Consider the following 12,626-nt stretch of genomic DNA (forward strand, 5'->3'; position numbering starts at 1 on the left):
CTTAATACAATGGTTTGTATTGTTTCTGCACCATCATGCCGTTGATCATTACTGATTCTTCTGCCTTCAGGACCACCCCAAGAACAAGGAAGTGCCCTGAACCTCTGTCCACTCCTCCACCCTCTTTGACAAGGCTTTTGTCAGAATGAGCGTGACTTTTGATGCCGGATGTATTTGGCCACCCATGCTGATTATTAATCGAAATTTAATCGGTGGTTTGTTTCGGACCTAGGACCGAGAACATTTTGACTTCTAATCAAATTTTGGAAATTTGTGGTACGTTCTATGGGACCAAACTGCTGAGGTCTCGCTCTCTAGGCTTACACACTACTTAATCTAACTTAAACTAATTTACGCTAAGGATAACACACACACCCATGCCCAAGGGAGGATTCGAACCTCCGACTGGAGGAGCCGCGCGAACCGTGGCAAGTTGCCTAGACCGCATAGCTAACTCGCGCTTGTCTCTAATCAAAGCCGCTACACCTAGACCACAGGTGGTTGCTGAGTGTATATATTCGCTTTAAATTCGTCAGTGGCTCTCTTGACTAATAACTCGTCGCTTGTGTTTTTTTGATTACAAGATACAGCGTAGAGAGGAGAGCAAGTACAAGCGTTCGTAAGTACAACCAAGGGCTCGCTGCGTCGGCGCCAAATAGATATCTATTTGGCTTAAGTACGTATGTACAACCATGTAATTTGAGTCACGTTTGGTTTCGATTTGATTCTACGCCGATTAGAGATGCCTGATATCGCTGCTGCACGTATGTTTACCCAGGTCGCAGTGTGGGCAGTGGGGGCGTGGAAGTAAGTGTGTAGTTAGCGCCAGCCGCGTCTCTGCGATAGGCATGGGAGAAACCGATCTGTTAAAACCGATACCGGTATTTTAATTTTGAATAACTGGTATTTTTCGGTAGCTGTTTGGTATTGGTTACACGAGGATTTTAATTTTTTAGTAATAATCGCATGAAAAACGGCATATTAATTTGCCGTAGCAGCAGTGCTACAATATTTGGTTTTCAAATAAAACTTTTTTTAAAAAATGAAGTAAATTTTCCATTGCCTTAATATATTGAATTATTACATAAACTGAGATTAGCGGTGAGCATTATTTTAATAATAAGGCCTACAGTTAGAAACTGGCAACACATATATGGCATGTGAATTAATGCAGCAATGCAAAGAAAATACCGTAGGAATTGCTTGTGGTGTGCCCTGTTACAGTATGCCTGTACTGCAAGTGTGGAACACTGTCTCCAGATAGCGGTTGTATTGCAAAATGGCAACACACGTAGTTTGGAGTATTTCATGTATTTCAGTAGCAATGAAATGTAATGCTCCATTCGCTTTGTAGGATTAAAGACCGGAGGAGACACAACAAACTTGTAACAGCATATGATGAGAAAACATCCTAACTGTCCTTTGGAAGAATTAGGTTGATATACCACAATTTTGCTGACTTACTATAAACTTGGGATAGTAACTGAAAGATTAATTTTGAGTTGCTTCAAGATGAAGGACTGATACCATCCTAAAGTGACGATGCAATGAACTCATCAGGTTGTGATCTTTTGCTCTCGCTGTCCCCACGACCATCTCCTTCACCTTTTCAATCATAGCTAGACACAGTGACATCCGTTGCTGTCGTAGTCTTAACTTCATATAGATCGTGATCTCCTTCTCCTTCACCTCCATTAGAGCTATTCAACCTATTGTTCGAAGTTTATGCTTATTACTGCAAGAAATAGCAATACAAAACCGAAAACTGTTTATTTAAAAAACAGTCTGTTTTGAGCGGTTTTAACAATCTCGTTAAACTGGAGACAAAAAGAACTGGTGTAACCAAAAATCGGTTGTTTCGACGATAAAACCGTCATCCTCACTGCGTGGAGGGAGAGATGGTCGCTTCCCGTTTAAAACGAAAGTGCGGCAGCTGGTGGATGGATATACGGCAGGACAGAAAGGTGGGGCTAGCAGCGCCGCTTCCTTGATGTCGGACGAACCATATCCTGGACGATTAAATGCAAATTCTCGGCCTAAGTCGCTCTTAACTGAGCTGTAAGTTACGTGACTGCTCATCTACGGTCGTTTACGAGAGAGTTCTTTAGAGTATTACAAGTTGGATTTGTTCCACCGTAATTTAAACTGATGAGGATTTGTTTCAGAGAAAATTTTGTGACTGTGTTCAGACCTGCATATTCTACTAATGTCCCTATCCAAGCTCTGATATTTATTTCATCCATGCTAGTACGTTTCCCCCAGTGAAATAGCTTATACATTCGAAGGCTGGCAAGCAACTAGCTGTTATCCTTATTTGACTTTTATGGCAGTGCCTCCAACAGTCATTTCCTGAATTCGTGTTCTCCTTTAATTACCTTTTAGTGTCGGTAGTTCATAACGGTGGTAAAATTTTGCTGTCTGTTTTGCTTCCGCAGCTCCACAGTGTGTATTGTGAACTGAATTGCCGATCTGGTTTCTTCCCTTATGTCGTAGTAAGCCGACTACTCCGTGATTACTTGTCTGTGTTTAAGCTGGCTCCTATTAACGATTGGATGAGCGTACAAGTTGCAAACGGCACGGCGCCATATCGGTGCTTCATACGGAAGCCAGATAATTCACCAATTTCATGTGTTTCTTGTTATTAAATATTCTCAGTCCGTAACAGAGGTATGACCTGTTAAGGGTATCAGAAGGATGCGTATTTTATAAATCAATTGTAAGTAACGCTTTCAGAATCCAAAGTTTATCTAGTTAAATAAGTCTTATGTAAATTTATACTGAACATTAAAAGATTCACTAAAGTCCATTTGGGTTAAGACAAGCTAGGTTTTCTTAATTCCACCTACTATTTTAGCTGAATCCTTTTGTCTCAGTTAATATAAAGTCAGTAATAACTAAGGTCAATACAATGATCTGGTGATTTAGTATTATTAATGAAGAATTGATTTAATATAAGGGTTGCTATTGTCTCAAAATACCTTAAAAAGTGAAGATTAGAAACAAAACGACTCTGGGAAATAAATGTCTTACCATTTAGCAAAATTATTTCTTTCCTAGTTAACAACTCCTTGCCACTTCAGTGTTCGTGCCTTTGCTAACCAGTAACTGTTTCACAGTAATACTGCTGTAAATTTATTAAACCAGAATAAAACAATTTCGTTTGCATTGGGTGAAATTTGAATGTTTTCCGTTTCATGTATGGATTACAGAATCGAACTTTCCTGGACAATATTATGTATTTAAGAATGTAGTTTCAATTTTTGTTTTATCTACTGGTTACCGGTTTCGGTACTAAGGACCATCGTCAGGCCATCCCCTACTGCGCAGTCGAGATGCACATTTCCGAAGGAGGTATGTCACATTCCTTTTCTAGGTATCACTATTCTTCTCATGGAGCATACGTAACCGCATCACTTAATTTTATTGTTACGCCATCCACAGTCTTCAACATTGGTTTCATCTAGCTCTGTTTCTCAACTACATATGGTTAACTCAGCAACAGTTACCAATCACCACGTGTTCTGATGCAACAAAATGCGAAAACCAAAGTGTAGCATTACCCACGACACGTCCAAATGCAGAATGCAACAAGAGACGGACACCATGTTACATAACATCAACGCAATGGCGGTTCTCAGTCATGTGAATACAACCCTAATATTCGCTACTTGTTGCAGGATTACCATTATGTAGAAATTTACTGGTCACATGTGCCCAAATGGTATACACAAAACAAGAATCTGAATGACTTCTGCTACTTGCGGCAGTCCAGGAAGAGAGAGGCAGGAGTGTTTTTACTTAACTGCAACCATTCGAAAAATACTTGTCCAGAGCTCTCCACTTGGCCCGCACCAGCCAATGCTCCGGTGTTACCATAAGAGGCTCCTGTCGATATGTGTTTCTCCGGTTTAGGTGCAACGGGAACACAATCCTGGTAGACAAGGTACGAGTGCGCCCTGAAAAGTAGCGCATAAAGCTTTGTAAATGAGACACGCGTTATTAACCCTCTACATATTTGCTCCTTATGTCTGTAACTTTGCAGCCCTCTTCCGCTCTGAATTGTAGCGTATTATTGCAGTGTGGAACGTAACTATGTCTGTGATTGAGAAACAGCGTGCTGTAATGGAGATCAAATTCGTAGACTTCGTGCACACATGAACGCTCTCATTCAGCATGACAGTGTCACACCACACATAACGCTGCGACATCTGCAAGAATCCGACGCCTTGAGTTCACTGGCATCGATCATCCTCCAAACAATCCCGTCTTGGCACCATATCATTTCTTCTGTTTTCTGAACTTAAAGAACGCCTTTTATGTCTTCACTTTTATAGTCAGGATGCGGTGCAGCACAGGTGACGTTGTGGCTCCGTCAACGAAGTAAAACATTCTACAGTACGGTAGCAACAAAATGATCTCTCATTAGGAGACATGTGTTCGTCACCAGGGTGACTATGCTGAGAAATAAAAACTGGAAGAGTACAGCTGTAGATTGTCAGAACGTTTGTTTTATTTAAAAAGTTTTGACAGTTTTCACAAAAAACTTCAGGCGTATAACATATCAGAACGCCCTGGTACAGCAGTTCCTTAAATAAATGCACAAACTAAAAGCTCCGCTTTGGAGAAAAGTTATTCGCAACAACAGCCTTTAGATGTTTGTGATAAGCATGGAATTTACCCAATCAAAACCTGAGCTTCAGATCAGAAAGTTGGACAGTGAAAGTCCGAGATTCATTTGGTAACAGAACAATAATCATACAGTCTAAGGCTCTCTTCGTGGGAGAACAATGTATGAAGATGAGGTCGACGGCGAGTATACATGATCTCGTCGTCCCCAATGCAGAGGTCTAGTAATGGTAACTTTTTGTGAAAGACACTGATGACTCACTCAATCGGCAGTGGATGTCAAAGAGCACGGCGTCAGTTATAGCGATGATTTCAAACAAAGCTATGGGCGTCCAGTGAACAGTTGGCCCAGGGCTTGATGGAGTACTGTCGTACAGTAGCTTTGTGCCTCCCTAAGTACGCAGCTCAAGTAGAGATGCTAAAGGAACTATTTTCAATCATTTGGACCGTTGAATAAAACAGGTTCACTGGGCTATCAACCTATAGTGGTGCTCGCGCTGCCACCTGCTGTCCTAGTCAACGTGTATGTTGAGGTTCTGTCGTCTGCTGATGTAGCCCTTTCTGGGTTAGGCCACTCTCATACCATAGGTGTGAGAAGCGTTGCAGTTCTGCTGAGCGAAGGACGTTTTTTCCGCACCCTTCCGACCTCTGTATGAGGTGAGTATGGTGTCCATCTCGAAGAATTTGGTAGCATGAACCACCAGTGGAACTGACATCCCCATAGACTGGCAGTGATGTTCGTCGGCGCGGTAAGTGGGAGAAGAGAAGGGCTGACGTACTTGGAATTGAGGGACCACGATCCCACTGAAAAAGCGACCAGTCGATGTTGTCTCAGGAACTGGAACGTAGGTACTCCGAGTTTGGGACATATGGTCATGAACATCCTCTGCTAAGGAAGCGTGTGTGTTTGCTTACGCACAACAAGTTGATTTGGTTGGAGGCATCTGGATGTGGTGTGCGATGTCACTACTTCCATGGCCAGACCCAAGAACGTGATGACCACATGTGACATCCGGTGTTGGCAGCATCAGGAAACGGGACCGTCCGAGATGTCAAGCAGCCTCGTCCCTAGGCTTTCCCGATCTCACAGTGAGTTTGTTATGGGCAGACGTGCAGTTTCGGCAAGATTAGAGCAGCCTAGGACCCCAACCGTAGGAACGGACATATGAGACATAAACGGAAAAAAAAATGTTTTGAAACCAACCAGACAGTTTCAAATGACTCTAGCACTATGGGAATTAACATCTGAGGTCATCAGTCCCCTAGACTTAAAACTACTTTAAGTTAACTAACCTAAGGACATCACACACATCCATGCCCGAGGCAGGATTCGAACCTGCGACTGTAGCAGCATCGCAGTTCCGGATTGAAGTGCCTAGAACAACCTGGCACAGCGGACGTCGAGATATGAAGGAGTAAGCAGTTATACAAGGTGGTTTGTTCTGCCTTGTACAAGCTATAGGGATTGATCGATGACAGGAAACAGAACAAAAAAGGTACGTCAGGAAATGTAGAGTTTCCTTGATAGAGACGATGTTTTCAGTCATACTTTGTTACAGAGGCTACAGAGGCTGCATTCTCATCTTAAGTTTCTCGCTGTTCTCATTTCTTCCGCTTCTCATTACTTTCGTCTTTCTTCGATTTACACTCATTCCATTTTCTGTACTTATTAGATTATTCATTCCTTTCACGAATCCTGTAAATCACATTTAGTGAGAATACCAACGTCCATAGCGATTTTTGTCACAGATATAATTTCACTATAATTTTTAATCTTACTTTTGAACCTTTCTTTATTTCTGTCTTCTTTGAATAATACACTCCTGGAAATGGAAAAAAGAACACATTGACACCGGTGTGTCAGACCCACCATACTTGCTCCGGACACTGCGAGAGGGCTGTACAAGCAATGATCACACGCACGGCACAGCGGACACACCAGGAACCGCGGTGTTGGCCGTCGAATGGCGCTAGCTGCGCAGCATTTGTGCACCGTCGCCGTCAGTGTCAGCCAGTTTGCCGTGGCACGCGGAGCTCCATCGCAGTCTTTAACACTGGTAGCATGCCGCGACAGCGTGGACGTGAAAAGTATGTGCAGTTGACGGACTTTGAGCGAGGGCGTATAGTGGGCATGCGGGAGGCCGGGTGGACGTACCGCCGAATTGCTCAACACGTGCGGCGTGAGGTCTCCATAGTACATCGATGTTGTCGCCAGTGGTCGGCGGAAGGTGCACGTGCCCGTCGACCTGGGACCGGACCGCAGCGACGCACGGATGCACGCCAAGACCGTAAGATCCTACGCAGTGCCGTAGGGGACCGCACCGCCACTTCCCAGCAAATTAGGGACACTGTTGCTCCTGGGGTATCGGCGAGGACCATTCGCAACCGTCTCCATGAAGCTGGGCTATGGTTCCGCTCACCGTTAGGCCGTCTTCCGCTCACGCCCCAACATCGTGCAGCCCGCCTCCAGTGGTGTCGCGACAGGCGTGAATGGAGGGACGAATGGAGACGTGTCGTCTTCAGCGATGAGAGTCGCTTCTGCCTTGGTGCCAATGATGGTCGTATGCGTGTTTGGCGCCGTGCAGGTGAGCGCCACAATCAGGACTGCATACGACCGAGGCACACAGGGCCAACACCTGGCATCATGGTGTGGGGAGCGATCTCCTACACTGGCCGTACACCACTGGTGATCGTCGAGGGGACACTGAATAGTGCACGGTACATCCAAACCGTCATCGAACCCATCGTTCTACCATTCCTAGACCGGCAAGGGAACTTGGTGTTCCAACAGGACAATGCACGTCCGCATGTATCCCGTGCCACCCAACGTGCTCTAGAAGGTGTAAGTCAACTACCCTGGCCAGCAAGATCTCCGGATCTGTCCCCCATTGAGCATGTTTGGGACTGGATGAAGCGTCGTCTCACGCGGTCTGCACGTCCAGCACGAACGCTGGTCCAACTGAGGCGCCAGGTGGAAATGGCATGACAAGCCGTTCCACAGGACTACATCCAGCATCTCTACGATCGTCTCCATGGGAGAATAGCAGGCTGCATTGCTGCGAAAGGTGGATATACACTGTACTAGTGCCGACATTGTGCATGCTCTGTTGCCTGTGTCTATGTGCCTGTGGTTCTGTCAGTGTGATCATGTGATGTATCTGACCCCAGGAATGTGTCAATAAAGTTTCCCCTTCCTGGGACAATGAATTCACGGTGTTCTTATTTCAATTTCCAGGAGTGTATTTTGAACAATAGGAGCGAAATTCTACATTCTTGTCTTATACTCTATTTAATGAGAACACTTTGTTCTAGGTCTTCAACTCTAATTGGCCCCTCTTGGCTCTTGTACATATTGTACATTACCTGTCTTTTCCTATAGTTGACACCAGGTTTGATTTTTGTGAGAATTTCCCACATCTTGCACCATTTTACATTGTCGAACGCTTCTTCCAATTCGATAGAGCTTAAGAATATGTCTTGATTTATCTTCAGTCTTTCTTCCATTTTTAGCCGTAATGTCAGAGCCGAATCTCAGATGAGTTCATCTTTCGTAAAGCCAAGCTCATCGTCATCTAATAGATCCTCACTTCTCATTTCCATTCTTCTGAAAATTCTTCTTGTGAGCAATTTGGGTGTAGGAGCTGTTAAGCTGACTGTGCAATAGTCCTAACCCTTCTCGGCGCTTGCAGTCCTCGAATTTGTGTAGATGATGTTTCCCCAAAGTCAGATCGCATATTGCCGGACTTATACATTGTACGCACCAAACGGAATATTCGCTTTGTTGCCACGTCCCCCGATGATTTCAGAAATTGTGATGGAATATTATCCATGCACTCCGTCTTCAGGCCACAAGTGGCCCATCGGGACCATCCGACCGCCGTGTCATCCTCAGTATAGGATGCGGATATGAGGGGCGTGTGGTCAGCACACTGCTCTTCCAGTCGTTGTGATGGTTTTCTTTGACCGGAGCTGCTACTATTCGGTCGATTAGCTCCTCGATGGGCATCACGAGTCTGAGTGCACCCCGAAAAATGGTAGCACTCGATGGTGGCCAGGATAGTCACCCGTCAAAGTGCAAGCCTCGCCCAACTGCTCTTAACTTCGGTGATCTGACGGAAACCGATGTATCCACTGCGGCTAGGCCGTTGCGATATTATTCATCCCTTCTACTTTATTTGATCTTAAGTCTCCCAAAGGTCTTTAAAGTTCTGATTCTTATACTGAGTGCTTGTCTCTTCTATACTGACTTTTGTTTCTTCTTCTGTCACATAAACAGACAAGTTTTCCATCTCATAGAGGCTTTTAATGTATTCATCCGGTCTATCTGCTCTCTCCTCTGCATTTAACGATGGAACTGGAATTCTCTTAATGTTATCACCATTCACTGAATGGTTCTTCTGACGTTTCTATGTGCTGCCTCAGATTCTTCACATTCATGCAGCCATGTCACCTTAGCTTCCCTACGCCTGCGATTTATTTGATTCCTCAGCGATTTGTATTTCTGTATTCCTGAATTACCCTGAACGTTTTTGTACATCCTTCTTTTGTTCAACTTAAGTGTTGTTTATGTTACCCTTGGTTTCTTCACAGTTACCGTCCATGTACCTATATTATTCCTTACAGTTTCTGTGTTTTCCCGCTTTAGACAAGTCCATTTCCCTTCAACTTGACTGCCTACTAAACTATTCGTTAGCCCAGTATCTATATCCTCAGAGAACTTGAAGTTCATCTGTCCATTCCTTAGTACTTCCACATTCCACTTCTTTGTGCATTGACTCTTCCTGACTAATGTCGTAAACTTCAGCCGACTTTTCATGACTACTTAATTGTGATCTGAGTCTGTATCTACTCCTGGGTATGGCTTACAATCCAGTATCTGATTTCGGAATCCCTAACTGCCTTTTCCAAGTGTATCTCCTCCTCTTCCGATCCTAGCGGAGTTTTCGCTGTCATTGCTTGAAGCCGTTTTTCAGACCTGAGGTAGTCTTGTATCTCTGCCATTCCTACCACCAAGCCCATATTTTTCAACCACCACATTTGAGTCCCACATAACCGTCAGATATTCGTCTTCCTTTATCCTGAGTTATCCGTTCATTATCCTAATATATTTTCTGTTTTTTTTTCACCTTCTGATTTCGACATTGGCACATGTACGTGATTTACTGTTATCAGTGGTGGTTTTCTGTCAATTGATGAGAACAAAGCAATCACTGCACTGTTAACAGTAACTCACTCTTTGACCTACGTCCCTACTCATTACAAATCCTACTCCCGTGTTACTACACTCTGGGGCTGTTGTTGATACCCTATTCTCGTATGACAAGATTTTCTAGTTTCCTTGCCACATTCAGACTTGTGATATTTCACGTCCTGATTCGTAAAACGCGACCATTTCGTTGGTTATTCAGTCTTTTCCTTATTGTCACCCACCGGAGACCCGAATCAGGAACTAGTATGGAATCTTCCGCCAATGAAGACACCACTGAGGCACTTTTTTGAATTACAGACCAGATGTCCTGTCTTTAATGCAGTCATCTCCATCGCCTTCTCAGTCTTCAAGCCGTTGATGAATGCGGATTTTTCCACCTTTTAGCGGCAGTTTCCCACCCCAAAGGCATGCGAGTGCTCTGACCTGGAACCCTGCCAGCTCTGGCGCTCTTTTTGGCAAGGCTGCTGGCAGAATGAGGGTGACGTCTTATGCCGGAAGTCTTCAGCGACCTTTGTAGATAGCTTTTATTCAAAATTTAAGCAGTCGCGGCGTTCGAATAGGGGCCCAAAACGTTTTGATTACTAGTCAAAGACACTACCCTAGACCACGCTGTAAAACCAGATTTAACAGCCACACTAATATTCACAGAGTAAGCTCTTAGAGAAATTAGCGATGTACCACATTTAGTAACGTTATAGAAACTAAATTCTTCAGATTTTTTCAGTTTCATACCACGTTTTTAATCTCTGTTCGCCCTTATGGAAACGTAAATGTTAACCACACATAATAACTCACAACATTTTTGGAAATCTGTGACCATTATAAAATACGTGCAGTGGTTCGTAAAGCTGAAAAATACATTAAAAAATGCGAAAGTCGCCTGCTTGTGAACATTGCTTGAAATGTGAACTCATTTAACAGTTTGACTGGGAGACCACTCCTACTCAACACTGATCTTATAAATAAGCTCACCAATCAAAACATTATATGAAGATGGTATCTGTTCTTTCGGACGTCTATACACTATGACCCAATACTACCGTGTGAGCATAGTCAACGTCAACGGCATACTCTCTGACACCAAAACGACTATTTTCTATGGTATGATCCGGGCGGCGGACCTGGATGTTACCCTCCTTCAAGAAGTCCATCCAATGCTGTAATTGGACATTTATGGATACACAGCGTACAGCTTTATTGCATACAGGATTTGTATCCACTGGATAACGATGAGGAATAATTTTATTTTTTGCATTGCATAACCGTCATGCGATTATGCGGTGGCATCGAGGCATCCGAAGTTACGTATCTGCCATCTGCACGCTGTGTTGCCGTCACAGTGGGAGTAGTCAGCACTGCCGATGTTTACGCGCCTTCCGGTTCATCCCGTCGCAGAGAAAGGGTCACCTTTCATTCAGCCGAAATTGCTCCTCTTCTGAAAGGGAATACAGAACACTACATCATAGGAAGCGTCTTGGATCCAACAGACCAAAAACTGCACTACTATAGATGCCCGTCACTATGGACACTCGTGCGAGATCTGGCACTACACGATACGTGGCGTCTCCTTCACGGGGACCGCCGTGGCTATACATATTTCACCGACCACTGTGCCAGTCGCCTCGACCGGGTGTACGTCTGCCGAGGACTCTGCGCCGAGACAAGGGACGCGGAACTGTGGCCGACAGCCTTCACCGACCATTTGGCATATATCTGCTCAGTCACTCTCCGTCGACAGCTCACATACCGCAGCCGTGGTACATGGACGCTGAACATTTTCTACCAGTACGAGGACGCATGTCGGCAAGAGATCGTTGCAACGTGGGACCGCTGCGTCCGGAGCTTAAATGCACATCCTTCCACCTAACATTGGGGGCTCCACCACGCCAAGCCGGCCCTCCGACGGACGCTCATGGGATATGGCCGTGAAAGAGCATGCTGGCGTCGGGCGATGTCAGAATTCTATATCACTGCCCCGAGAGAACTCGTGACCCAGCCGCCATCACGTGAACGACAGTCAGCGGTTAATCGTCTCAAAGCTCGCCTACTCCGTCTCACCGCTAAAAAACTGACGGATCCCGAGTCCGGGCGGGGGTTCAGTATACCATCCCCACCGAAATGGCGCCCGTATGGTACGTTATCAGAGGGAGAAGCCACCGCAAGCACCACCGTATAACACCAGCAGCGCCAGTAGAGGATGAACACGTCTAGTCGCAGTGTGCTATCGCTGCGGCATTCGTCCAGCATTACAGGACGTTTTACGCCGAGGAACCACAGACTGTTCGCGAGTTTGGAGACATCCTACGCGGTCTGCTTGATCCCAGAGCAGAGGCCCAGGACGACACCCTGCTCGAGCCTATAACTACTGAAGGCCTAACAGCGGCCTTGGCACGTGGCACCACGAGCAACTCACAAGGCCCAGACGGCTTACCGAATGAGTTCTACCGCGCCTTCTATCTCCTGATGGGCGCTCAGTGGTTTCCGATGTTTCTGGACCTCCTCTGCGACGATTTTACCGTCCCTACAGATTTCCTCGAAGGTATTATCATACCAGTTCCCAGACCGAGCAGTTCTTACCGTTGTCAAGTCTATCGACCTCTTACGTTCCTGATTACGGATTAGCGGATTATAAGCTTTTCGCCCGTATCCTCCACACACCTCATCAGACCATCATCGGACACATGATCCGTTATGACCAGACGTGTTTAGGCGGTGACATCAATATCCACAGGGCACTTGCCGCCTACTGCGACGTCATGGCGCTGGCAGGGCTGCCGCCTCCGAGGCATCC

The sequence above is a fragment of the Schistocerca cancellata genome, chromosome 8, assembly GCF_023864275.1.
Source record: "Schistocerca cancellata isolate TAMUIC-IGC-003103 chromosome 8, iqSchCanc2.1, whole genome shotgun sequence".
Classification (NCBI taxonomy): Eukaryota; Metazoa; Arthropoda; class Insecta; order Orthoptera; family Acrididae; genus Schistocerca; species Schistocerca cancellata.